Source organism: Myotis daubentonii, chromosome 14, assembly GCF_963259705.1.
Source record: "Myotis daubentonii chromosome 14, mMyoDau2.1, whole genome shotgun sequence".
In the NCBI taxonomy this organism is placed as follows: domain Eukaryota; kingdom Metazoa; phylum Chordata; class Mammalia; order Chiroptera; family Vespertilionidae; genus Myotis; species Myotis daubentonii.
This window is the reverse complement of record NC_081853.1, coordinates 37,100,509-37,113,246: the sequence shown is the minus strand read 5'-3', so window position 1 is coordinate 37,113,246 and position 12,738 is coordinate 37,100,509. Positions and strand designations below refer to the sequence as shown.

At 35.5% G+C, this 12,738-nt stretch overlaps 1 protein-coding gene across 5 annotated transcripts in view; it reads left to right on the top strand.

Moving 5' to 3' along the window:
* Nucleotides 1–12,738, top strand: part of TBC1D5 (TBC1 domain family member 5) — a 457,482-nt gene that overhangs the window by 33,909 nt on the left and 410,835 nt on the right. For all 5 annotated transcript variants that reach the window (XM_059664053.1, XM_059664048.1, XM_059664051.1 and 2 more), the window contains one exon: nt 3,774–3,865. The gene's annotated coding sequence lies outside the window, so the exon portion shown is untranslated. The remainder of the gene's footprint in view (nt 1–3,773; nt 3,866–12,738) is intronic.

Here is a 12,738-nt window from a genome sequence, read left to right as displayed (position 1 = left end):
CTGCTGGGGTTGGACCCCAGCATTGTGGGACGAAGTTAAAAGAGCCTTTAGGCAGTTGGTTTTACAATCATCAAATCTCACAGAACTGGACAGTGCTATTCATCAGGCATGGTGTCAGATTCCTCACATCACCTTTCAACATGTCGTGGAGTCAATGCCAAGAAGAATCGCCGCAGTATTGAAGGCAAAAGGTGGCCCAACAAAGTACTGATGGGGTGGTCATAATAATCTGGCCACTCAGTGTATATATGTGTGTTTGCATGGATGCACATATATTTTAAATGGGTTATTTTTATATGAAATGTTATATGGTCTGTCCTTTTTCATTTAATATTATGAGCATTTCTCCATATGTATGTGTTGTATATATGTATATTTATATAAACTGGGTTATTTTATATGAAATGTTTCATAGCCTGTTCTTTTTCATTTAATGTTAAGAATATTTCTTATCAGTAAAATTCTTAAAAATGACATTAAATGACTACATAGCATTCTATTCTGAGTTTACCCCCAAATTTATTTAAGCATATTGTTAAACATTTAGGTTTTTCTTTCATATATGTGTTACATAAAATATAAACACACACATGTATGTACATATACATATAATTGACAGTGAACACTCTAATGAAAAATTTTGAGTACATTTTCTCTGAAGAGTTGTAGCCCCTGTTGCAGTCTGGCTCTTATATTTTACCCTGCAAATTTTTTTCTACTTGTCTTTCTTAGTAAAAAGAACCCTAATTCTATGTCTGGGCATTATTACTAATGTTAGAGACCTCAATTCCTATCCTTCCAAGTGGTTAAGTGTGGCCAAAACACCATGTTGTGGTTTCTACTCTGTAAGCTGAAATATAAGAGTTAGAAGTGAGCAGGGTGGGCCTTTCTTTCCCCTTTCTTTTTCTGCTGCCTGCAATGTGGCTGTGTTAGCTGGAGTTCTCATGGTCTTCTTGGAATATGAGCCGACTTTGATAGAACAGTATGTGGTACAGCAAAAGATTGGAAGAAACTTTGGCTCCTGATATTGGAGCTGCCACACCAGCCTTTGATTGTTTACCTCTGGACAGTTACATGGGAGAAAATCTCTCCCTTTGTTTCTTATTCTCTTATGTTATTACTAAAGGCCCAGTGCACAAGATTTGTGCACTGGGGGTTGGGGGGACCTCAGCCCAGCCTGCGCCCTCTCACAGTCCAGGACCCCTTGCTCCTTACCGTCCACCTGCTCGCTCCTTACCCTTTGGCTCGCTGCTCCTTAGCACTGCCGTGGAGGTGAGAGAGGCTCCTGCTACCGCCACTGCGCTCACCAGCCGTGAGCCCGGGTTCTGGCTGAGTGGTGCTCCCCCTTTGGGAACGCACTGACCACCAGGGGGCAGCTCCTGCATTGAGTGTCTGCCCCCTGGTGGTCAGTGTGTATCATAGCAACTGGTCGTTCTGGTGGTTCCGCTGTAATGGTCGTTTAGGCTTTTATTATATAGACTAGAGGGCCTGTGCACTAATTCATGCACCAGTGGGGTCCCTTGGTCTGGCCTGCAGGATCGGGCCAAACCCGGCTCTCTGACATCCCCCAAGGGGGTCCCGGATTGCTAGAGGGTGCAGACCATGCCAAGAGACCCCTCCGGTGCATGATCGGGGCCAGGGAAATTCGTGGGAGGTTGGCCAGCTGGGGTGGGACTGCAGGAGGGCTCCAGGGTGTGTCCGGCCCATCTTGCTTAGTCCCAATCAGCCGTACCCCAGCAGTAAGCTAACCTACCAGTCGGAGAATCTGCCCTCTGGTGGTCAGTACATGTCATAGCGACTGGTCGACTGTCTGCCCCCTGATGGTCAGTGCACATCATAGCAAGTGGTTGAGCATCCTTAGCATATAATTAGCATATTACACTTTGGTTGAACGTCGACTGGTCGATCGGGCATTTAGCATATTAAGCTTTTATTATGTAGGATAATATTGTTATTTAAATTTTCTTTTTGGCTGGGGGAAGGATATGACATAATTGTGTCTGATTAAGGATACCATTGTTTAATGCTCTATGTAGTAAGGTGGTAGGTCAAATATAAAGAAACATGCATTGTGTCATGATAGATTGTAGATTCAGGTTGAAACCAAAACCTACCTAGAGACTAAACAGAGATGACTTGGTATTGAAAAGAAAATACTTGGAATAATACATAATTTCTGGAACGCTTTGATAATTATAATGCTGAAACTTGTCTCAAGTGCTTTTACTAATTATCACAAATATTCTTTCAGGAAACACTGATAGCTTTTAAGTAACTCCCTCCCCCCAAATCTCACAAACCATTGAGGATTATATATTATGTTTTATCAGAATAATCTCTTCATGCCCTATGAATTTTTGTTATTTATTATCTTCCTTGTCACTTTGACAGGGTTAACTCATAGATACAACTTTTAATGTTCTCATACTAACTTTATTGGAGTAATTTTGATAAATGAAATAAAAAACTTTTATGACTGTAGAACTTACGTTTTAGTATTGATTCTAAGAAAGCTATTCATAACTTCAGTTAAATGATTGGTTATTTTGATGAGCAGTTATAGGTTTATAGAATAATTGAGCAGACAGTACATAGAGTTTCCATATGTCCATCTTTCCAAGGATACACATTTTCATATATTCCACTGTGCATAATGTTATACATATTTAAAATACCTTTATATCCCTGAACCAAATCTGTGTTATTTTATAATAGGAAATTCATACAATATAACAACCATTTTTTTCTAATCCAGGCTTTCCACCCACAGCACTATTAACGTTTTAGTCCAGATAATTCCTTATTTTGGGGCTGTCCTGTACGTTGAGGATGTTTAGCATCATCCTTGATCTCTATCTACTAGGTACTGATAACATTCCCCAGTTATGACAACCAAAAGAGTCTCCAGACATTGCCAACTTCCCTGGAGGTGGAGGGTGAGAACCATTGCTGTAATCAATTTATGATGCTCTAGGATTTGCTGCATTTTTTAGGTTGGGCTCAAAATAAGGGTGTGTAGTTGAGCAAACCTTCACAGGGAATTGGTGTAGGCAAAGTTAGAATCTTCCCTGCCACTGGGGGTCTTACTGAGTCCCAGTTTCCTTGACTACAAAAAAGGTAAAATATTACTCAACTTAAAAGGTTGGTTTGACAATTCATTGAGATAAATTACATAAAATACTTTGATTAATTTTAGTTTCCTTCTCTTCAAGTGTGCTATATTGTTTGGATTTATTCTTTTAAATCTGTCAAAAACTCATTACAAAATTCTTATTTCTGTGGGGAAACTAATCATACATAGTTTGGGATCTAAAGTTGATGGATTTCCAGAGTACTATACTATAGATGGTTAAAAACTTTAAATGTTCAATGAAGACTGATTTATGAGGTCAATTGTGTTTTGACTCTTTGTGGTGTTTTAATTATATTGTTTCTACATTCAAATTGTAATAGTTAAATGATCGCAAGGACTTTGAGCTTCTCAAATTGAGGATAGCATTAGATGTCAGCCAGTCACTTTTTCTTTTGAAGTTTTTGTCTTCATGTCTGAAATCACGGCAATTTTAACAGCTTGTGTGTCAGTTCTAAAAGAGGAAGCTGGCCTCTGTCAGCTTGTACTTGGTTCATTAAAGACTTCTACAGACTTGACATAGTTTTCACCTAATAATGTCCACATCTCATTGCTGCTTTGTAGAATTATAAAACATTGTTCCCTAGTGAATGAAATGCCGTCTGTAATAATTAAGGTTATTCTTACTGTTCTACCCCTGCAGAAAATTTCCAAAGACTTGGTGAAGGAAGACTTTGTGGATGAAGAAGACTTTTCTGATAGGAAAACAATCAAAAGCTGTAGCACTATTATACTGTAAGTATTGCTTTGAAAAAAAAGTAAAAGTTAAGAATATTCTAAGTATTCAGTTGTTTTGGGGAAATATGTTAGGCAAAGATATTATATGTAAAATATAGAAGAGAATATATTACAATTATATTAATAATTTATAAGAAGCAATCCTATGCAGTCTTTTAAAAATTGAAAATATGTTCTTATGTATTGAGATGAGGATTTTACCAATAGCATTGAAAAATACTTCTAATTCTAACAAGGGTTGATCTAGTTTGTGTACATTTGCTTATTTAAAACTATCAGAATACAGAAAATCATTGTAGTTTTGTAGGTCTGTGATTTGTTTTGGTGACTTATTGTTTAGGTTATTTTGCAGAATTATTTATTTGCTGATTTATTTATGTATTTCATTATTTATTTATTTGATTATTTAGTAAATTATTTATCTGATGAATTATTAATACATCTTCATGACATGCTTTAAATTATTTATAACTTAATTTTGAGTTTATTGCTTTTAGACGCTGCATTGTTACTGACTAGTTTTGATTTTTTTCTTTGTGGTTCTTTAAAATTAAAGTACTAGCTCCAAGGCAAAAGTATATTCATTGCAATGCCCATGGATTAAAAGAAATAATATGGTAGAGATAAACTTTTAGTTATGCTTTGTTTAGCTTCAAATTTACCTGTTTAGGGTTACCAATGATATAATGTTCATATGTGTGTGTGCATGCATACTCATTCTAGAGTCACAAATTAATAATATAGCCTATCGTCTCTCAACCAATTGAACATCTAAACCACAGTCCACATTACTCTTTGTGTTTCTAGAGGACAGGCTGTATTTCTTACTTGCTTTAGAATAAATAATGGAGTCCTAGTTATTTTATTTTAGTGGCAAATCTATTTTACAACTGGAATATTTTAGGGAAGTTCAGAGAAATGAAGTCCAACTTAGATTTGGATCCCTGAGATATAAATTTGACTGATGTTGCCTTTTTAAAAAAAATCCCCATTAATGTGTATTGGAAAAACAGCATGATGTTTATATAGATATTATATCAGTCATAGTGACATATTTATTTCATATCATCTCTCTTATGGAAAGTTTCATGCTACTTGATTTTAATAAACTAAAATGGACAAGGGTCTTTAGAAATGCAAGCTATAGTTTCTTGAACTTTAGGTAACAATTCTTTTATGTAAAGTTTCTATTTTTAACCAAATAAGGTATATCTTCTATCTTCTGACTCTATTTCATAAGATAGTGTAGTCATTCAGGCTCGCTTGTAGAATGGGTTTAATGAATAGGTTAAAATAGTTGTTTGGGTAAAAGAGTGTCATGTGCACAACATGGCCTTTTGTGTTTGCTTACAAGTGAATTACTGTGTACTTTACAATTTTTAACATTTCGAAGAGAAGTAGTATTGTGCATTACTTGTGATGATCTGTTGAAATATATTGAAAATGGCCTCTGTAGACAGGTTGCATTGTAGAATTGTAAATTATGCATATTTATATCCAAATTTCTTATTTTGAAATATTGAATATATGAATGTTTAATTAGTATATTGCTTTAGTATCTTCATGTACTTGCCATAAAGGAAGTGGTTTCATTTGCATACATGGGTTGAAACATATGTGTAATTGTACATATCAATTACTTTTCTGTTCTGAAGATGAACAACCACAAATACTGTTATATATGGAATTTTATTTTAAAAGCTGCTTCAGTATGCCAGTGTGGACTTTTTTAGAAGAAAAAAGCTTCCTTCTCCAGTGTTGAATAAGATCTATATTAGTTGTCATGATCATATATCCAGCCCACACTATTAACAAGTATTTGTGGACTATTGCCTGTGTCATCTCAGTGATCTCTCATTGGGAGATACACATATGTGTGCACACACATATGCCCATACATGTGAAATTTCTCCTGACATCAAAATAAAATTTTAGGACTTATTTTTGGAAAGAGACATTAATGGAGGTCATTGTAATAATAGCAAGCATTTATTAAGCACTTATTATGTGCAAGCACAGTAGTCCTATCTTCGGATTGTTACTCTTCACAGTAAGATAAATATAATTATTATCTTCATTTTACTCATGAGGAAACAGATTTAGCGATGCTTGCACAAGCTGATAGTAAGTGATGGTGCTGGGATCAGGACTCATTTAGTCTGACTCTCAAGAGTCTCTCTTAGACCATGACAGTTTTGTATATGTAGGTGGCATAAGATAGTTTTTCACCAGAGGTGTTTTATTTTTATTTATCTCTGATAGCTTAACTTGCTAACTGTTTCACTTCGCATAACACTTAGTCATCTTTTCTAAACAGTAGGCAATACTTGAGCTTCTTGAATTTTATGATTTGATTCTTCTTGTAATCCTGTGTAGTGGACCAGAATTATATCCTGCAGAATTTGTGCCGCAGCGAGATTATATGTTTGCCTGGTTGATGTCTAACACTCAAATCAGCAATTTTACTTGTAAGCCCATGGTCATTTACAGGGTTCTGTTAGGTCAAATCTTATTTTCTTATAAAAATAATGATATTAGCAGGGTTAGATATATGTGTATTGTTAAAAAGAATGATTCAGTGTCTGATGCCTAAGTTTTTATAGAAATGATCACAAACTATTAAATTAACTCTAAATATAGGTTTAATACACAGTTAAGTGTTTAAATATGTGCACAAGGACAAGAAAGTAACCAATTATAATTTTAAACACTTAAATGTAATTATTTAAAAGATTTTGGGGAGCCTCAGAGAGTAAGGAAAATCATGAATTTGGTGTGAGGCTAAGGGAAAAGGATCTTGCTATCTGCTGATAAAGGGAAGCTTCCATCCTGGGTCTGAAACACACGAAGGATATCAGAAAACAGATTAGTTAAGAGTTGGACAGCAACAGAGTTTGGGTGATATTGTATGAATGCCATAGGTAGTAACTGCATCTGAATGAATGTGAATCACTCAAAGTTTTAAGTTAGAGTTTTCAAGTAAATAATTAATGTTATATTAGAAAATCCTTCAAATCCATGATTTAGGTAACATGAAATGCTGTAATAGCTAGGATGAACATGTAATTTACCATCCAGTCTAAGACAGTTTTGAGAGTGAAAGGGTGTACTGTACTATAACAGGATAATAGGTATAAACTGGGATCTTCTTAGCAAAATTGGCACCTGTGGTCATCCTAGTAATATCTCAAATTTCTATTAGATAATTCCTAATAGTCTTATATAATATATATGGAGGCCCGATGCACGAAATTCATGCAGGGGGGGGGGGGTGGTCCATCGGCCTGGCCTGCACCCTCTCACAATCTGGGACCCCTCAGGGGATGTCTGACCCCTCACTCCTAACTGCCCGCCTGCTTGCTCCTTACCACTTGGCTTGCTGCTCCTTAGCACTACCATGGAGGCAGGAGAGGCTCTCGCCACCGCTGCTGTGCGCGCCAGCCATGAGTCCAGCTTCTGGCTGAGCAGTGCTCCCGCTGTGGGAGCACACTGACCACCAGGGGGCAGCTCCTGCATTGAGCGTCTGCCCTCTGGTGGTCAGTGCACATCATAGCGACTGGTTATTCTGGTTGTCCGGTTGTTCTGCTGTAATGGTCACTGGGCTTTTATGTATATAGGTTTAAGTGCAGTCTTAATTCACATGCTATATCTATGCAAATGGTTTCTTTAGTGATAAAACTAACTCCAATTATGACCACTATTTATGTGTTTTTGTTAGCTAATCAAGGCAGTTTGTGGCTATGACCTTTATAAAGTACTAGTGGCCCGGTGCACAAATTCTTGCACATTGAAAGGAAATTAACTAGAAGAAATATTTTAATATCGCTATTTGCCCTTTTTCTATAATAGAAGTGTCAGAGATAAAAGAAAATCAGTAAAATGTACATGAAAATAATATATAAATTGATTAACAAATAAACAATAACAACATGATATAACAACTGATATTTTCCATGAAATTTTTACTGTCAGAATCTTCATTTATCATTATTTTTTTTAAAATATGCTGGGTATTCTGGAAAATTTTTATCGTTTGGATAAACTTTGCCTTTGCTACAGCATCGAGTAAATTTTCCATCAGATGGTTTTTCTTTGGAGAAATTTAGGGATAGGCAGAATTGACATGTAACTGTCATTCCACCACAACAAAATTGCATCCTCATTTACCTCATTTTCACTATGAAGGCAGTTCCAACCAGTATTGGTAGTACTTGTTGATGACTGTTTTTCAGACATATTCTGTCAATGATGTTGCTTTCTTTTGATTTCAGAGGTACGTTGTGGCAGTAGTTGGTCTTCAGACATATTCTGTTGACAATTTCGGCTTCAGAATGTCAACAAAAATGTGACGTCATTACCTGGCGCCCACAGCCACTGTTTGCGGGCTGAGCTATGAGCTGCATTTTGCCCCATGGCAGTGTCAGTTCCAGAGTCGTGGCGGGGCCTGTGTCCCACTTGGGGGAAGCTGAGTGTTGCTTTGTCAGTGCCAAGTCTGCACTGCCATTTCTCTGTAAATGGCAATGTGCATCATGGCAGCTCCTGCGTTGAGCGTCTGCCCCCTGGTGGTCAGTGCACATTATAGCAACCGGTTGGATGGTGGGAGGGACACTTAGCATGTTAGCCTTTTATATAGATAGAGGATGTTTTATAGCTTTTGGAACCTATTTTCAATATGAAAATAGAGAGGTATTACTATTGGGAAGAAAAAGTTAAGCATGGCAGAGTTGGTTATAGTATAGTACAGTGATGGCGAACCTATGACACGCGTGTCAGAGGTGACACGTGAACTCATTTTTTGGGGTTGATTTTTCTTTGTTAAATGGCATTTAAATATATAAAGTAAATATAAAAAATATAAGTCTTTGTTTTACTATGGTTGCAAATATCAAAAAATTTCTATATGTGACATGGCACCAGAGTTAAGTTAAGGTTTTTCAAAATGCTGACGCGCCGAGCTCAAAAGGTTCGCCATCACTGGTATAGTAGATAACTCTATAGAGTTTTTCTTCCTCTCACACAGATTATTTATGCTTGTTTTGTAAATATTATAATTTATGGCATATTTGACATTGGACTGAAAAATAATTCTATATGTTATACCATCAGAATTTATAATTTTATGTTAGATCAACTAGTGGTCTTTTTTTAATTTTCCTTTCAAAAACCATGTTGCATATATTGATAAGTTGACAGTTTTGCCAAAACATTTTTGAAAACAATTCTTTCTCCTTATTGAAATTCTGTGTATGAAAATAAGAATATCTAGAAAAGAGTTGCTTAAAGGCTTTTTGGTTGTGTGTGTGTGTGTGTGTGTGTGTAGTTTTTAATCCCTCTTGACATGTATTTATCTAACATGGCATATTACATTATTAAAATCATAATTAGATTATTAAATTTCTAGTTAATTTGCATTTAGATTATAGAGGATTTGTTAAGTTGAACTAGGTAACCACACTGCCATATTTGTACTTGAATGTACATTAAAAAGAAAAATTCTCATGCAGTCATTATTCATATGTATAATATCAGAACTGTTTTTGTTCAGAAAGACCTATTATGCTTAGTAACAAAAATAAGAGTTTCCATATATTCTGCCTGGAATTTGTCATAGTGTGAAGCACTTTATGAAATGGTTGTAAGAGTAATAACATAGCTTATGTGTTGGCTCTGAGAGCAACTCCTTTATAATTATGACAAGTAAAAGTACAGCCAAAGGTCACATTAAACGCAAGATTTCTTTCATACCTCATCTGTTTTGTGGATAGCATGTGAAGTAGTTTGGGTTCCTGTACTGATACTTTAAGAGAGCAGCCCAAGGTTGTTCCCATGGAAGTGTTTCAAATATCTTTCCTCCTATCTCCCATGTGATTGCAATATTTGGCATGAATGTGTATTTGAATTCTGGACTAATTAAATAGAAGCTTATTAAATTTAAAGTTTCCACAATAACAAAGGGACTTTTATACTGCAAGGATTTTGTAGAGCACTACAAAATAATAATAACACATAAGAGTGTTTAATAATACTGAGTACTATACTATCTAAATGCAGTGTCTTAGTTTTGACCACCTTGGTATTGATATTGTTCACTCAACAGTAAATACTAAATAACGTACCACCACCAAAAAAAACCCAGAAAATGAAATCACACTAATGAAATTATTTAAACATGGCATGCCTGCACATAGATAATCTGTTGATCAGATCCTATTTTTAATTTGGTAGGTGTAAGTTGGAAAATTGAAGAGATCATATATAGGAAAAGTTTTTATTAAAAAAACTTACAGGGGAAAGAGAAAAATGTCAACATTAAATTTTTTTAATAAAAAAAGACAAAATACATGTTACAAAGTGATTATCAGATCCCTTCTAAGTCATTCTCAGCACACAATACTGAAAAATATAGACCAAAGTAAGGATGTTTGAAAGAGGATAAAATTGGCAAGTTACAGTTTTTTGTATAACTGCTGAAAGCATTTCTGTTTTTGAAATGCTTTTTTTCTGTTGTTTTCCCCATTATTGCATGCTTCTTGCAATAAGTCTTTGGATTTTATTGATATATAAGAAATAACTGTATATGAAGTATGCATAATACTGGAGTTGAAAGATGGGATTTTATTTGTTTCTAAGTACCCAAATAGAGTGGGCATAATTTTTCACTTAAAACTTGAAAACTAAAAATAACCAGTACATTTTTTTTGAGTAGTAAACTTTGAAATTGGTAACTGACTTAATCATTGACAAACATTTTGAACTGTTGCTCTTATCCCTTAATTATTCTCTCTTGATGGGGTTAATAGTAATTTAGATATTTTAGCAATCTAGTAGAATGTTTACATATTTTAGACATAATGTGTATAAAGCAATAATGATCAATAACTTGGGGAAGTTACATAACAGTATTCTAATTTAATTTTTAATATTGACCACTCATTTTAACCTACAGACTCAGTATCTTTAGAAACTAGCTATTTTTATGCTTGAGTTTGCTTAAATTCTTAAAATTACATAGAATTACTTTTTGGATATTGAATTTTTCACATATTAATTCTACACACGCCATTATAGTATTTTTATAAAATCATTGAAGTTTCAAAAATTAGAGATTTTGCACCAAAAAAGTAGGTGATGATATTTTGCTGGACAGTAATCTTTTGCTTCATAAATCATAATTTGAATTCATTGTTTTATGCCGATATATTTTTGTTTAAATTTGACATATATTTTCAGGAGTAGTTACAGGATAAAATTAGATCTACTATATTTTTCATTCAGATTGACTTATTTTCCCTTATCTTGAGAACTTTGGAGTTCCATTAAAATATTTTTTGGAGTGTACTCAGTTCACACCTACACCATCTCTATCACTTCATCTTCCACACTTCCTCCACCTTCTTATCTTTCATTTGGTATTATCCCACTTTACATATTATGTTATACTGAACTCAGTACAGGCAAAAAAAAGTTATGAAAATCAAGTGCAGAAAGGTCTTATGGAGAAAAAATTTAATTGTGCTATTGTATAAACTTTTTAAATGTTTAGCCAAGCTAGAACTGTTTAACAGATGTTATTGCTTCATTGTTTCAAATTTATGCCAATCAGAGTTGATAGGGTTTGATCACACTTTAGTAGATTTATGAGATAAATTACAATATTGCATGACATGCTTTAGATAGAAAACATCAATATAAGTTGAATATGATTTCTTGTTTAAGATAACAAGCCAGTAATTTTTTTAAATCAGATGGTTGTGCTTTGAGAGAATATCAGTTTTTATGAAAATTAACAGAATCTTTGATATTTTTTTCATGGTGACCAAAAGTATATTAAACTTTTCTTTCAGTGTACAAATGTGATTGTAAATGGGAGGCACCTTGTTTTTATTTAGCTATAGATGACTTGTCAGATTTCCAAAGGTCTATAAAAAAGGGCTAAACTGAATAGAAAAATTTTCTTTTGCTCTTTTTTAAAGAAAAATATATATTTTATTGATTTTTTGCAGAGAGGAAGGGAGAGGGATAGAGAGTTAGAAACATCGATGAGAGAGAAACATCAGTCAGCTGCCTCCTGCACACTTCCTACTGGATATGTGCCTGCAATCAAGGTACATGCCCTTGACTGGAATTGAACCTGGGACCCTTGAGTCTGCATGCCGATGCTCTATCCACTGAGCCAAACCTGTTAGGGCCTGAACAGAAAATTTTAATGAAAGATAAAAAAGTTTGTAATTGTGGTACTGCATTTTTTAAAAGTTTCATTAGATATGTCTAAAGGAATTTTTCTCTCTTTTTTTTAAACAAGCAAGGTTAATGCCTCACATAAATAAAGAAAATGTTAAAGAACATTTAACTAATGAAGTGACTGATTCCTCCAGGGAAGTTCTTAGAGCCAACAAATGGGAGTCAGAGTCTCAAGCCTGTTTGTTTTAACAAGAAATGGTAGGACCTGCTATTTAAAAGCCCTTGCTAAGAATGATTTTTAACTTCATATGAGGTCTACATGGTGGAATCCCCCAGATCAGTCTATAAATATAGAAGCCTAATCGACCTGTTGACCAGTTGCTATGATGTGCACTGACCACCAGGGGGCAGATGCTCAATGCAGGAGATGCCCCCTGGTGGTCAGTGCGCTCCCACAGCAGGAGTGCAGCGCAGCCAGAAGCTGGGCTCATGGCTGAGGAGCGCAGCTGTGGCAGCGTGAGCCTCTCCTGCCTTCATGGCAGTGCTGGAGGAGGAAGGTGCAGGGGGGCCATGATGAGCGGGAGCGATGTGGCACCTGGCCTGGATCGGGCTCCTCCCCGGCCGGCCGCCTACCGCTTCTCACACTGCTATGTCCCTCGGGGGATGTCGGACTGCTGGTTTTGACCGGA